General features: G+C 40.5%; 1 protein-coding gene across 8 annotated transcripts in view; it reads right to left on the reverse strand.

Moving 5' to 3' along the window:
• PTK2B (protein tyrosine kinase 2 beta) overlaps positions 1-13,441 on the reverse strand; it is a 97,849-nt gene that overhangs the window by 83,729 nt on the left and 679 nt on the right. The window lies entirely within an intron of this gene.

Here is a 13,441-nt window from a genome sequence, read left to right on the forward strand (position 1 = left end):
ATTTTGCCTTTTTATTATTTCTACAAATAATTCAAACTCTTGGGGGCTTGGGATCCATTTCCCCCCTCCACACCCACAGAACTTTGACTGCAGGTATTTTCAGCCTCCAAGGAACACAGACTTGATGTAGGGATATTAAAGGTGTATGTAATCCTTTTTCCTTTGAGGATGGTTGGCTCATTTTTATTTGAAGAGTTTTCATAGCATAGCACAGAAGTGCTGCTTGAGCAGGGTCCGTAAGATCATCTGGGACACTACACATCCTCTTCACGACCTGTTTTCCTTGTTATCTTCTGGGAGGAGGCTTCGTGGTATCCTCAGCAGAACATCCAGGTTCAGCCAGAGTTTCATTCCATACAGCATTAATCTTGCGAACTCTCAAGCTTCCTCCTTCCGTTATATATTCAAGATGGACAATGTTTAATATTTATTTGCTATGTATATGTAGGGATGTGGGTCTATACATATGTTGTTCATAGTATGTTTAGGTGTGTGTCATGTATGTGTTTCACTTTGAGAGCGGGCAACTAAATTTCATTTTTGATGTTTGCCATTGTGCCCACAGTATAAAAATGACAATAAAGGTTATCTTGTCTTATCTTATCATCTTTTCATTTTTTTTAACAGAAAATGGTTGTCTTCCAGAAAGAAAGAAGGAATAGAACAGAACAGAAGCTGGAAGGGACCTTGGAGGTCTTCTAGTCCAGCTCCCCGCTCAAGCAGGAGAACCTATACTATCTCAGACAAGTGACTATCCAGTCTCTTCTTTAAAACCTCCAGTGATGGAGCGCCCACGATTTCTGAGGGCAAGCTGTTCCACTGGCTAATTTTCCTCACTGTCAGGAACTTTCTCCTTAATTCCAAGTTGCTTCTCTCTTTGATCAGTTTCCAACCATTGTTTCTTGTCCTGCCCTCTGGTGCTTTGGAGAATAGTTTGACCCCCTCTTCTTTGTGGCAGCCCCTCAAATACTGGAACACTGCTATCATCTTTCCCCTATTTCTTCTTTTCTTTAGACTAGCCATACACAAGTCCTGCATCCGTTCTTCATATGTTTTAGTCTCCAGACCTTTGATCATCTTAGTTGCTCTTCTCTGAAATTTGGGAAGGAAGGAAAGAAGGAAATTAGTTATGGTTCCAAATATTTCCATTTTGCAACCATGTTTTCCTGGCAAATTGTGGGAGAGCTGGGACTATAAAAATGGGACTCAGGCCACATTCTCAGTTGTTTATCCTGTTGGGAGGGGGAAAACCTCCCTTTAATAATTACATTTCTTGCTCAAAAATAGGCCAAGCAGAAGGAAGCCACACTGCATTATCATCATCATTGTTATTTTGAATCCACCAATCTTGGACTGGAATACAAAGTTGCTGAAAACATTATGAATGTTAAATACAAGGAAACAACCTCAACAATAAAATACATTAATATCTGTAACATGATGGGATGGACAAAGCATCCTATCACCACTTTTTATTTACTGAGCAAAAACAAAACAGACCCATATTTGGAGCTACTGAAGTACCGTTAAGAATCCAGTAAGTCCATGAACAGCTTCTCTCTGTGTCTCAGGGTCATGGACATCTCTCTCTAAAAGAGATTCAGAAGCTGAATGTTCTCAGATGATTCCATTAAGAAGAGATAGGACAGTGGTGGCGAACCTCTGGCATGAGTGCCAGAGGTGGCACTCAGAGCCCTCTCTGTGGGCACGCGTGTCGTTGCCCAGCAGAGTTTGCCAGAGTAGCAAGCACATGGCGTTTGGAAGCGACAGGGCAGGAAGGTGGGCAAACAAGTGGCATTGGCCCCCCAGGGATGCCCCAGAGATGGCGAGGGACTGGCCCTGGCCATGCTCACCCAGTCTGCCGTAACCACTGCAACCACACCCACCCAGTTGGCCATGCCCCCCGCCCCCCCTGAGGGCACCACAATACTGATGCAGCCCTGGCACTTTACGATAAATAATTGGGTTTTGGGTTGCAGTTTGGGCACTCGGTCTCTAAAAGGTTCGCCATCACTGAGATAGGATAACCATTTGTCTGAAAGTGTATAGGATTTCCTGCTTGAGCAGGGAGTTGGACTAGAAGACCTCCAAGGTCCCTTCCAGCTCTGTTATTCTATTAGTCTGTTATTCTGTATGTATTCTGGCTAAAATTCTGAAAAGATGCTGATTTAATCATACAGGAAATGCTTTTGAGGGAATCTGGATGGCTGCCTCATCACCAACATTTCTACTCTCCCTTCTGGCATCACGATTAATCTCAAAAGTTATGCCAGACTAGAATAAGATGCCCCAGGCAATAAACTCATTTTAAACATTCTATATGAACATGTGCACAGTAGAGGAGTGTTGGCTGGATATTTATGCCAAGAGCTGCTTCACACATGACACAGTGCCAAAAAATAAATTTTCTTTCCAAGTATATGCAAAGCCAATCCTGGCTTCCTAAAATACGTAATTCTATCATATAATTTATTGCATTCCTACACTGCAATGTCTTGTCAATGCTGTGTCAAAATAGGGCAATATTTTGCTTTGTGCAATTCAATTATCAAAAATTGGAAAACAATAAGTTCTGTAGAAAGATTAAGCAAAGTCACATTGAGTTTGACAGTTCTTATAGATCTAATAAATATGTAAGTAAGTAATTAAGTACATTTTGTGAGACTAGGGTGAGACTAGGAAGCTTGGCTGACTTTGAAATCATGGATTCATGCATGGACTTTACACTTAGTCATAAACGTAGGACAGATGTGGAAGAAGCTAGAATCTGTATTGGTATTGTGCAGATTCCCCTACAACTGTACAAAGTCCAAGCATTTTTTTCCACCATTTTTTAGAAGAGCACATAGTGAACTGTTTAAAGGTGTGTTGAAAATATTGGATACAGTTTAAAACGTCCAGAAGACACATAGATAATAGAAACAGCAAAACCACTTAAGATGACACTCCAAAGAGGTTAGCCGAAATAAACAGCTTTCAACAGAATTAAGTGACAATCTATCACCCAAGGTTTGAATAATGGGAAACATCTTTATGTATTTATTTTTGTTTCTCATCAATGGAAGACTAATACAGGGTCTCCATGCTCCATGTGCATCACTTTGGATTCTGGCAGTAAACATGAAAGCTTAGTGGAAAACATAAGGCATTGTCAGAGGATAGTATTTCTATTGGTTCTATATAAAGCAGTATGGATTGATTGATTATATTAGTCCAGAAGTTTCCATTTATTGTTTTGAAAATAAAAAGAAAAAATATCGAAATTCTTTCCCCTGTAGTAGCTGAGAATTATTTAATTACCCTCCCCCACTTCAATTTTGAATTATTCCAAATTAAAGCTTCTTTGAATTCTATTCTAAAAACTGGCTGCATTCACAGAACATACTTAATCTGGTTTCTGAATTAAGCTATATGGTGCAACTATAATTAACTAAATGGACTCAGTTTATGTAATATGTGAAGCTACAAAAGAAAGCCAAATTTAACACTAACCAAGCATAGTATGCTATTTGAAAGCCTCTGCTAAGTCTTTACTCAATCTGGTTAAGTGTATACCATGAACTGGTGTCCTCAGTTGTCCTTAACTGCTTACTTAAACCTCTTACGGCATGACTCCCTTCTCACAGTCTTTACATAGGCTACTCTGTTATTCCCCTGCATGTGCTATTTTAATCTTAAAATAGAGGAAGAAGTTGCTCAAACCCAGAGAGGACTCCACAGTTACGCTGTGCTAATAAGAAAGAACGCATGATTCATAGAACCACAGTATCATAGAATCATAGGGCTGGAAGGGACCTTGGAGGTCTTTTAGTCAAATCCCCCGCCCAGGGCAAGAGTTCTTATTCCATCCCAGACAAATGGCTGTCCAATCTTTTCTTGAAGACCTCCAGTGATGGAGCACCCACAAGTCCAGGAAGCAAGCTGTTCCATTGATTAATTGTTCTTACTAACAGGAAATTTCTCTTTAATTCCACTTGGATTTACAAACTTGCATCCATTGCTTTTTGTCCTACCCTCAAGCACTTTGGAGAATAAATTGACCCGGTGTTTTCTATAATAGACTATGAAATATTGGAAGGCAGTTATCATGTTACCCCCAAGCCTTCTCTAGAAACCTAGTTTCCTTAGCCATTCATCATATGGTTTAGCCTCCAAACCCCATACCATCTTAGATACTCTTCTCTGCACTCTTTCTAGGAACTCAGTAACTTTTTTGTGTCATGACAGCTAGAACTATATCTAATATTCCAAGTGTGGCCTTACTAGTGCAGTATAAAGTGGTACTATCACTTTTCATGATCTTGATGCTATCTCTCTGTTGATGAAGCCTAGGACTGCATTGGCTTTTTTGGCAGCTGCAGCACACTGCTGGCTCACATTTACGCTGTGGTCTGCTAGGACACCTAAATCCCTCTCACAGGCACCACTGTTGAGCCAGGTGCTGTCTATTTGCATTTGGTTGTTCCTGCCTTTTTTCCACTATTGAACTGCATCGAGACCTGGCTCAAAAACAGCAACTGTGAGAGAGACCTGGAGTCCTAGTGGACGATCACTTGACTATGAGCCAGCAGTGTGCAGTAACAGCCCAAAAAGCTAATAAAATCCTGGGTTGTATAAACAGAGGCATAGAATCAAGATCATGCGGAGTATTAGTACCGCTTTATAAAACCTTAGTAAAACCACACCTGAAATACTGCAATCAATTTTGGACATCCTACAAAAAAGATGTTGGGACCTTGGAAAAAGTTCAGAGAACTAAAATAATCCACGGTCTGGAGACTAAAACATATGAAGAACGGCTGCAGGGCTTGGGTTTGGCTAGCCTAAAGAAAAAAAGAAACAGGGGCAACATGATAGCAGTATTCCAGTATTTGAGGGGCTGCCACAAAGAAGAGGGGGTCAAACTATTCTCCAAAGCACCAGAGGGCAGGACAAGAAACAATGGTTGGAAACTGACCAGAGAGAGAAGCAACCTGGAATTCAGGAGAAACTTCCTAACAGTGAGGAGAATTAGCCAGTGGAACAGCTTGCCTTCAGAAATCCTGGGTGCTCCATCACTGGAGGTTTTAAAGAAGAGACTGGATAGTCACTTGTCTGAGATGATATAGGTTCTCCTGCTCGAGCAGGGGGCTGGACTAGAAGACTTCCAAGGTCCCTTTCAGCTCCATTCTATTCTTCTAATCATGGGTAAGCCCAGCCAAATGTGGTCTATTCAACACATTGTGGTTAAGCACATTATGACTTGCTGACTATATTTAGATGGAATCAAAAGACGGGAACAGAAGTGCTAATAGGGAAAAGGGGCAGTTATCACGAGTTTTCTAATTATAGTTCTGATTTATTTTGATGGTTTGTTTTATGATCGTTGTATTACTAATACAATAATTGTTATTGTATTTTTATCTTACTTCTTGGAGCCATTTAGGATCACAATGGCATAACCCAAAAGCATCTGTAACATAAAAATAAATGTTGTTGCTCAAAAACATTTGAACAAACTCTGGTCCAGAAGATGTACTAACTCAGGCCCCCCCCCCACCTATTGGGCACCAGGAACTAGTTCTGTGGAGAGAGGTTTTTCTGCAGACCAGAGGGGGTGTGGGTTGTGTGCTGCCTGCATCTCTTGGGTGGGGCGTTGCTTGTTTGTGCAGACCGGTTGCTGGCATGCCGTGGCCCAGTACTGGTCCACAGACCGGGGGTTGGGGACCCCTGTACCAGCTAGCCAGATTCCTTGCAATATGAGCAAGGCGAGTGCCTTCCTATCCCATTTGCCTGTGAGTCTGGGTTCACTGTGAACCTTGCACTGATTGCTGATAGTGAAAAGGAAGAGCTAATGCCAATTTAAAGGAAAAATGAGCTTCCCAGCACTGTTACTGCTCACTCATTCACGCCTGCAGTTATGCTTGCAGATAGGTAAAACACTCAGTATGAAAAGGATGAGGAAGTAGGAGTGTCTTCCAAAGGAAAAGAAAAGAGGGAACACAGTGTTCATGAACAGCAGCTGTTCTGCAGGAACACTGTAGAAAGTGGAAGCATGCCCAAGAATCAAAGAACAGAAAATGCATTATCTTCATATTGATGATGAAGCCTGTCTCGGAAGCTACTGGTTCATCTCATCCAGTATTGTATAAGCTGTTGTCTATGTGTTGGCCTATTTCATCCCCAACTAGCCAAGATCTATTTTGAGATAAACATGCCCAGGCCCTTCTATATGCAAAAAATCCCTGCCTTTTAATATTTTTTATTATTTTATTCTTGTTTTAACTGTATTTATATATAGCTTTTTATGAGGGAGAAGACAGTTTCTAAATAAATATCAATAAATAAAGCAATTTTATAGATTTAAAATAAAAAGGTGCTACCAAACATGTGGGACACTCGTGCAGCACCTGTTTGCAACTCTTTTTTTAAAGTTTTTTTTTTTTCAAAAATTATCTAGCATAGGAGGCCCCAACCCCCGGTCTATGGACAAGTACCGGGCCACGGCATGCCAGCAACTGGTCCACACAAACAAGCAAAGGCCCATCTGCGGGATGCAGGCAGCACACAAAACCACGCCCCCTCTAGTCCATGAAAAAACCTCTCTTCACGTAACCGGTCCCTGGTGCCCAAAAGGTTAGGGACCTCTGATCTAGCAGCTCTCCACATTGCAGTATAACCCCTAGAAGAGAAATTTTTAGTTTATGGAGTTGCAGAGAGGTGCTATTCCTGCACACTCCTAAGCAGCTTTTCCCCTTTGAATGTGAAATATTGCACATTCCTAGTGTTATGTGACTGTGTCAGTTAGATGCAGTTCCTCTTCATAAGCAGAGTGTACCATTCTCATTCCTGAGGCTGGTAAATATACCAAACCCTGCTCACATCTATATAAATAAATAGGGAAAGTGTGGTTGTGAGACTTTTTCTAGAATAGAACAACAATGTCACATGTCAGAGCAGCAAATAATTTTTCTAGCAAGTGAAAGGGATGATAACAAGGCTTTCATATTTTATAAATAGTTTTTTAATGTGATAAGTAAACATTCTTATACTCCATTTGCAGGATGCCATTTGAATAAGAAGTATGCCAGTAGGCTCAAGAGGGACCATCTGAAGAAATGTATCTTCTTCCATGAAAAATCAGTGTTGGTCCTTCCATTGTGATTGATTATGTGCCTTCAAATAGTTTTCAATTCCTAGCAATCCCATGGATTTTCTCCATGATGATCTATGTGTCCCTAAGAGAGTCTTTCAGGTCTTCCCACACTGCACCCATTGTTGCCATAACTGAGTCCATTCACCTTCCTTCTGGTCAGAATAGAATAGAATAGAATAGAATAGAATAGAATAGAATAGAATAGAATAGAATAGAATAGAATAGAACAGAACAGAATAGAATAGAATAGAATAAACAGAGTTGGAAGGGACTTTGGAGGTCTTCTAGTCCAACTGCCTGCTTAGGCAGGAAACCCTATATATCAGACATGTCAAACACAAGGCCTGGGGGCCGGATGCAGCCTGCAAAGTGGTTTCATGTAGTCTGCAAAGCCATCCTGGAAACAGTGAGGGAACGGCCTCCGCTGCCTTGGCCCTGGCCCAGGCCAGCCGGGACCCAATGTACAATTTTGTGGTGGCCATCTTGGCACTTGCCCCGGTGGACCATGCCTTGGTCCCATCCCCTTCTGCCAGAGACCCTCAGATCTGTCCCACTCTTGCCCAGGCCCCCACAGACACCCTTGACGCGAATGATGTAGAACTGGCCACGCCCAGTTCTACATCCACGCCCACTCCATCCATCCACTCCATCCACGCCCACCCAGTAGGCTGCACCCACTCTGGCCACACCCACCCAGCCCCCCAAGGGCAACCGCAATGCTGATGCAGCCCTCAGTGAAATTGAGTTTGACACCCCTGCTATATACCATTTCAGATAAATGATTGTCCAGTCTCTTCTTTAAAACTTCCAATGTTGGAGCATTCACAACTTCTGAAGGCAAGTTGTTCCACTGATTAATTGTTCTAACTGTCAGGAAATTTCTCCTTAGTTCTAGGTTGCTTCTCTCCTTGATTAGTTTCCATCCATTGCTTCTTGTCCTATCCTGTCCTCAGGTGCTTTGGAGAATAGGTTGATTTTCCCTCTTCTTTATGGCAGTCCCTTATAGATTTGAAATGTAAGGCTAGCTTGACTCCCTCTTCTTTGTGGCACCCCCGAGATATTGGAACACTACTATCATGTCATCCCTAGCCCTTCTCTTTATTAAGCTGGACATAACCAATTCCAACAACCATTCTTTATATGTTTTAGCCTCTGGTCCCCTGATCATCTTTGTTGCTTTTCTTTGCACTCTTTCTAGTCTCAACATCTTTTTTTACATTATGGTGACCAAAACTGGATGCAGTATTCCACGTGTGGCCTTATCAAGGCATTATAAACATTTCACGTGATCTTGATTCTATCCCTCTGTTAATGCAGCCTAGAACTTGTTGGCTTTTTTGGCAGCTGCAGCACATGTTGGCTCATATTGTTCACTAGGACTCCAAGATCCCTCTCACAGTTACTACTATTGAGAAAGGTACCACCTATACTATACTTGTACCTGTACATGTCCCTTAGTTGATAACAGAGATGGTGAGAGGTGGCTAAAGTTAAATTGGGTGACAATACTGAACTCCTGCTACATTATGAAAGCTGTCCAATGTTTTTGTTTTGTTATCCACCAGCAACATTTATTCCTCTGAATAGCTTTCAGCATGATGAACAAGACTACGAAGATGACATGTGACATGATTATCCATCATATACAATACTGCGAGATTACTGTGGAATAGATCTTTAACCTGGGCGCCCTTCACCTGTTTGAACTGGTGGCTGGGTAAGAGTCAGAACATAGACCGGCCAACATATGAACTCCAGCTCAATTTTTAAAGCTTGTATTATGTATTGTAGGTACACCTGGTAAATTTTTACCCTGAATCTTTTGACACTATATTAGTTGCGATCCTTTGCTAAAATAAAATATAATTTAGTGTCAACTCTGGTACCTTCTTGCTCCATTGCTCACATTATGATTTAAGCATCTTGCATTAATCAAATAAATTAGATTTTCCCCTAAGGAAAAGGAAGAGCTTTGGTAATGCCAATGGCCATTCTCTCCAACAGAGATCTTTGCTTTCATGTAACAAGGCAAGAGTGAGCTAGAGCCGATATACTCCTTGATGCCCTCAAATAACTTCCTAGGAAAAAAACCTATGAGAATATACCAATTTGAGCTAATGTTTTGATACAGTTTCGAGTTAATGAACATACCAGCTTGGTATTGATTAACACATTTCTAATCCTCTCAATACTAATTCTCACAAAATACTGAACTATTTTCGGTATAGATGTCTTATATTTTTCTGGGTGGGAGAAATGAGATGACTTGAATAAGGAAACTCAGATAGCACGGAGGGGTTAAACTCTAGTTTCTGTGGATCATTATCACTTTCAATCTTTTCTTTAAAAAAATCTGAGCGAAGTCTGACTGCAGTTTTTCATGTTATTTTCAGCTATATCTTTAGACTATAGAATATATGTTCTCTTTTATCAACTTACTCAGTCCTTGAAAAGTCTGTAAACGTGTATTTAATTTAGCAATAAGCAGCTTAATTAAATTTGCACATATGCACTCCATTGCATAATTGAACTTGATGATAGTCATTTGCAGAAAACAGATCTCATTTTTTAGCACAGATATGGGAAAGAGGATGGAAATTTCTCTAAAAAGTTTCCTAAACATTGCAACTTTTTTTTAAAAAAAATCTTAAATACATCTGCAATTTTAGGTGTTAATTCTGCCTCTTCGCCACACAGAAAGCAACTTAGATTTAGAATCTCTCTCAAAAATCAATAACCAAAGAATGCATGTCAAGCTCTCTGTAATACATAAATATATACACTTGCACAATTATGAAAAATCATTATTATATGAATGCTGAATATAATTCTTTTTTGCTCAGATAGCTTGGTTATTACAATTCTGAATTTAAATCCAAACCTCTAGAGATTTTCCACAAACAGCTCCAAGCAAGGTAACAAGACCCTAATTCACAGTCAAGTGTTAAATATGTCTATTTGATTACAAGGCTTTCAAGGGGATGCTTAAGGAGTTAGGATTTCAATTTTGGAAACTGACATTTGGCGTGAAGGAGTTGTTAATAAAATCTGACCTTCACCTGAGAATTTTCAGTATGATGATCATATTATAACTTCCAAGATTCACTAGGAAAGCTAGTGCAAAATTTATACATTTTGTACCATGAGCAATCACCAATTGTTAGCTGGCACAAGGACAGGCTTAAACTCATATAGGACCTCTCTCTTCTTCTTCTCCCCCCCCCCCCAGCCTCCCCCAGATTGGCTAACTGCTGGCCAGTTTAATTCTTTCTATAACTTCTATTGATCGAAGGATGTATTATAGCAGAATACAGTGATTGGTTAATACGGCTTTTAAAGGATACTGAAGAAATTCTATGAAGGTGTATCAGCAATTATCAACTGTGATAGCAAGACCAGACCTCCATGTTCAGAAAATATATATCTGAGTTCCAAATGCTGGCAGCAAGCAACTGGAGAAATGTCACTATTGTCCTTTTGCTAGCCACTGCTAGAAATGCATTCTTATCCAGAGATCAAAGATAAACCTTGTCAAGAGCTGGGTAGACTCCATCACAATGAAGCACAAAACTTCACATCAGAATCTTTTTTTGCAAGGAGGTTAACCTGACTTTGGACTATACCATCACATATTATGGGTCTTTTAAGAATCAGTTCCAGACATATTGTTGCATTTGCACTTAATTAACCTGTCAAGGATAAGCATTCTAACATCTTCTCCTTGCTACTTGCTCCTTTTCTACATGTACAGATGGTATTTTTCGGAATCTCTGGCTGGGCTCCACATGCTAGGGCAATGGCCAGGTTTCACAAAACAATAAGCATGTTGTGTGAACCCATCTTCTATGAACCTCATCTTTATCCATACGTGAGTCTGTCCGAAGACAAGATGTATGTTTCATTTGCCCCCCCCCCCCGATTTTTACCAATGTGGTGAAAATCTTATTTACAAACAGGAAGCTTGATACATTTGCATTGAAAGCTTGCATTAGGTTTTGGGGGCCCAAATGGACAACAAATGCTTTACATGATGTATGCCTATTTACATCCTTTGTTCAGACTGCAGTATTTCTAGATTTTGACAGAACAAACATTGGAAATAGAAAGATTCCACAGGTTTGATACATATCCTCACCCCCAAAAGCAAACGTTCCATATCAAATACAATCCTTAGGCAATTACAACTCTAGGGGCAATTCCAGAGAATAATTTAGAGGCTAACCTTCCTTCTGAAGATTGTAGTAGTTGAAGGAGAGAAAAGGGTTCTCAGGGTATGAACTAGCACTGTGATCCTCAATAGACACAATAATCACTCATGCACCCATGTAAATTCAAACCAGCATTCTATTTAAAATTTGCAGACCAAACAAGGCCATCTTTTCTGACTTTTTTTGGGGGGGGAAAGGGGGAGAAAAAGAAATAAAGCCAGTTAGAAGTGAGAACTTCAGCATATAGTTGTTGACAAGCAAAAGACAGAACTTTCCACTTTATGATCTGACTCAAATAATGAACTTAGCCATGATTTGCTTTGTTAAGAAGTTAGCAAGTTAACGGGCTAGAATATTTAACAGGGGGCAAGAATATTTCCAGCTTCTCCGTGATTTCTACTTCTTCTCCATGGCCATCTTTAAAATTGTAGCTCTACCTGAAGCAAATAGCTAGAAAGTATATTGGGACATGTACAGAATACCTTTGTTTTTCAATAACAACTAAAGAAGAATAGAAAAGACTTCCTAAAAATCACTGAGTCCAGGCAGCTTTGTATCCAACGCTTATCTTTCAAGGGATATCTTTTTACCATTACAGATTTATATTACTCCCATTATGATTAGGAAATTTCTCTTGTTTCTTTATAATATGTCCCCACCACCAAAAGCTTTCTAAATTTTACTTATTAAAAAACAAACAAGTGCCATGTCAGCAGATATAAAGAATGAAACTCAGAAAGCATTCACCTTCAGTGGTAAAATCTGAGTTTTCACACGGAAGAGCAGGACATATCCAATTCTCTAAACATGAACATCTTCCAGCCCTTTTATTCCCCCTCCCAAAAAAAATTTAACACAAAAATATCTGTAGGGCCTGAGTAAAAACAAGCTCCACTGTGCACCCAAATGCAAAGCAAGGAATTAAGTAAAATCCAAGTTCCACTAAGGATGCCACGTAGATCTGTTGCACCCCCCCCAAAAAAAATATCTATGACATCTTAAAAATTATTGAGGTGGTCACAGCCCACCTCAAAAAGTCTATCATTTATTTATTTATTTATTTATTTATGAGACTTATATACCGCTTTAAGTGCAAGCACTCTCTAAGCGGTGTACACCAGTAAGCAATGTATATATATATATATATATATATTTGCATTGCCCCCAACAATCTGGGTCCTCATCTCCCCTTCTTATGTCTCAAAAGCATCAATTAGTCTTTAGAAGCCTCTTGTCCTTCTTATATTGCAAACCATCTATTCGGCAGAGCAACCTGCAATGTTTGACAGATCTACTGATTAGAAATGACCCTTTTTCAGAAGAAAGATTCTCTGAACTCAGAGAGGCACTTAATTCTAAAGAGAAACAGTACAGTAAATCAGGTGGCACTGATGCACAGGCATCCATTACAGCCTGGTCCTCCCTCTGGAATATAATCAGTCTTATCAAATCAAATGTCAATCACTTTGCAAGTACAAAAGCCATAATATAATTGCTGGGGATTAACTGTCTGGCCATCAACTTTTTGCCAATGTTTTCTCCCCCCCCCCATTCTAAATTAGAAAAAAAAATTAAAAAAGGAATGCAGTCCAATCAGCTACCCATTGAGCAATCAACTTCAAAGTTTGGATGAGTCCAGACAACACATTACATCCGAACTAACAAATCTAAACCGGTACGCTTATATACGGACACACATAAATATATAAAGAGATAGATTGAGTCGTATAATGTATTGAGACGGTAGCTCGGTTTCCAATAACACGCTAAGCCCAATCTACTATCCGGTCCATTTTAACATAGTCCGGCATGTTGTGCGAATCCAGCCTAAGAGTTAGCCCAGCGCTAGTCGGGTGCGCATTCTTCATTCCACCCGGGGGAGTCTGCGATTCTCCACCTGGCGCCCCCGGCCTCTCTTCCCTTTCCTAGGGACACGCCTAACCCGAAGTCTCGCCGGAGCAGAAATTCCGTCTCCTGCGCGCCCCGGACCATGGGAAGCGCGGCTCCAAGGGTGACTCAGCCCTAGCCGCCTTTGGGTCCCCAGACCGGCTGGAAGAAGCCGTGGAGCAGAACCGAGGGGACGCCCGAAAGTGTGCGC

The sequence above is a fragment of the Crotalus tigris genome, unplaced genomic scaffold, assembly GCF_016545835.1.
Source record: "Crotalus tigris isolate CLP2741 ecotype Arizona unplaced genomic scaffold, ASM1654583v1 scf7180000017987.690289119674:8195010, whole genome shotgun sequence".
NCBI classification, from domain to species: Eukaryota; Metazoa; Chordata; class Lepidosauria; order Squamata; family Viperidae; genus Crotalus; species Crotalus tigris.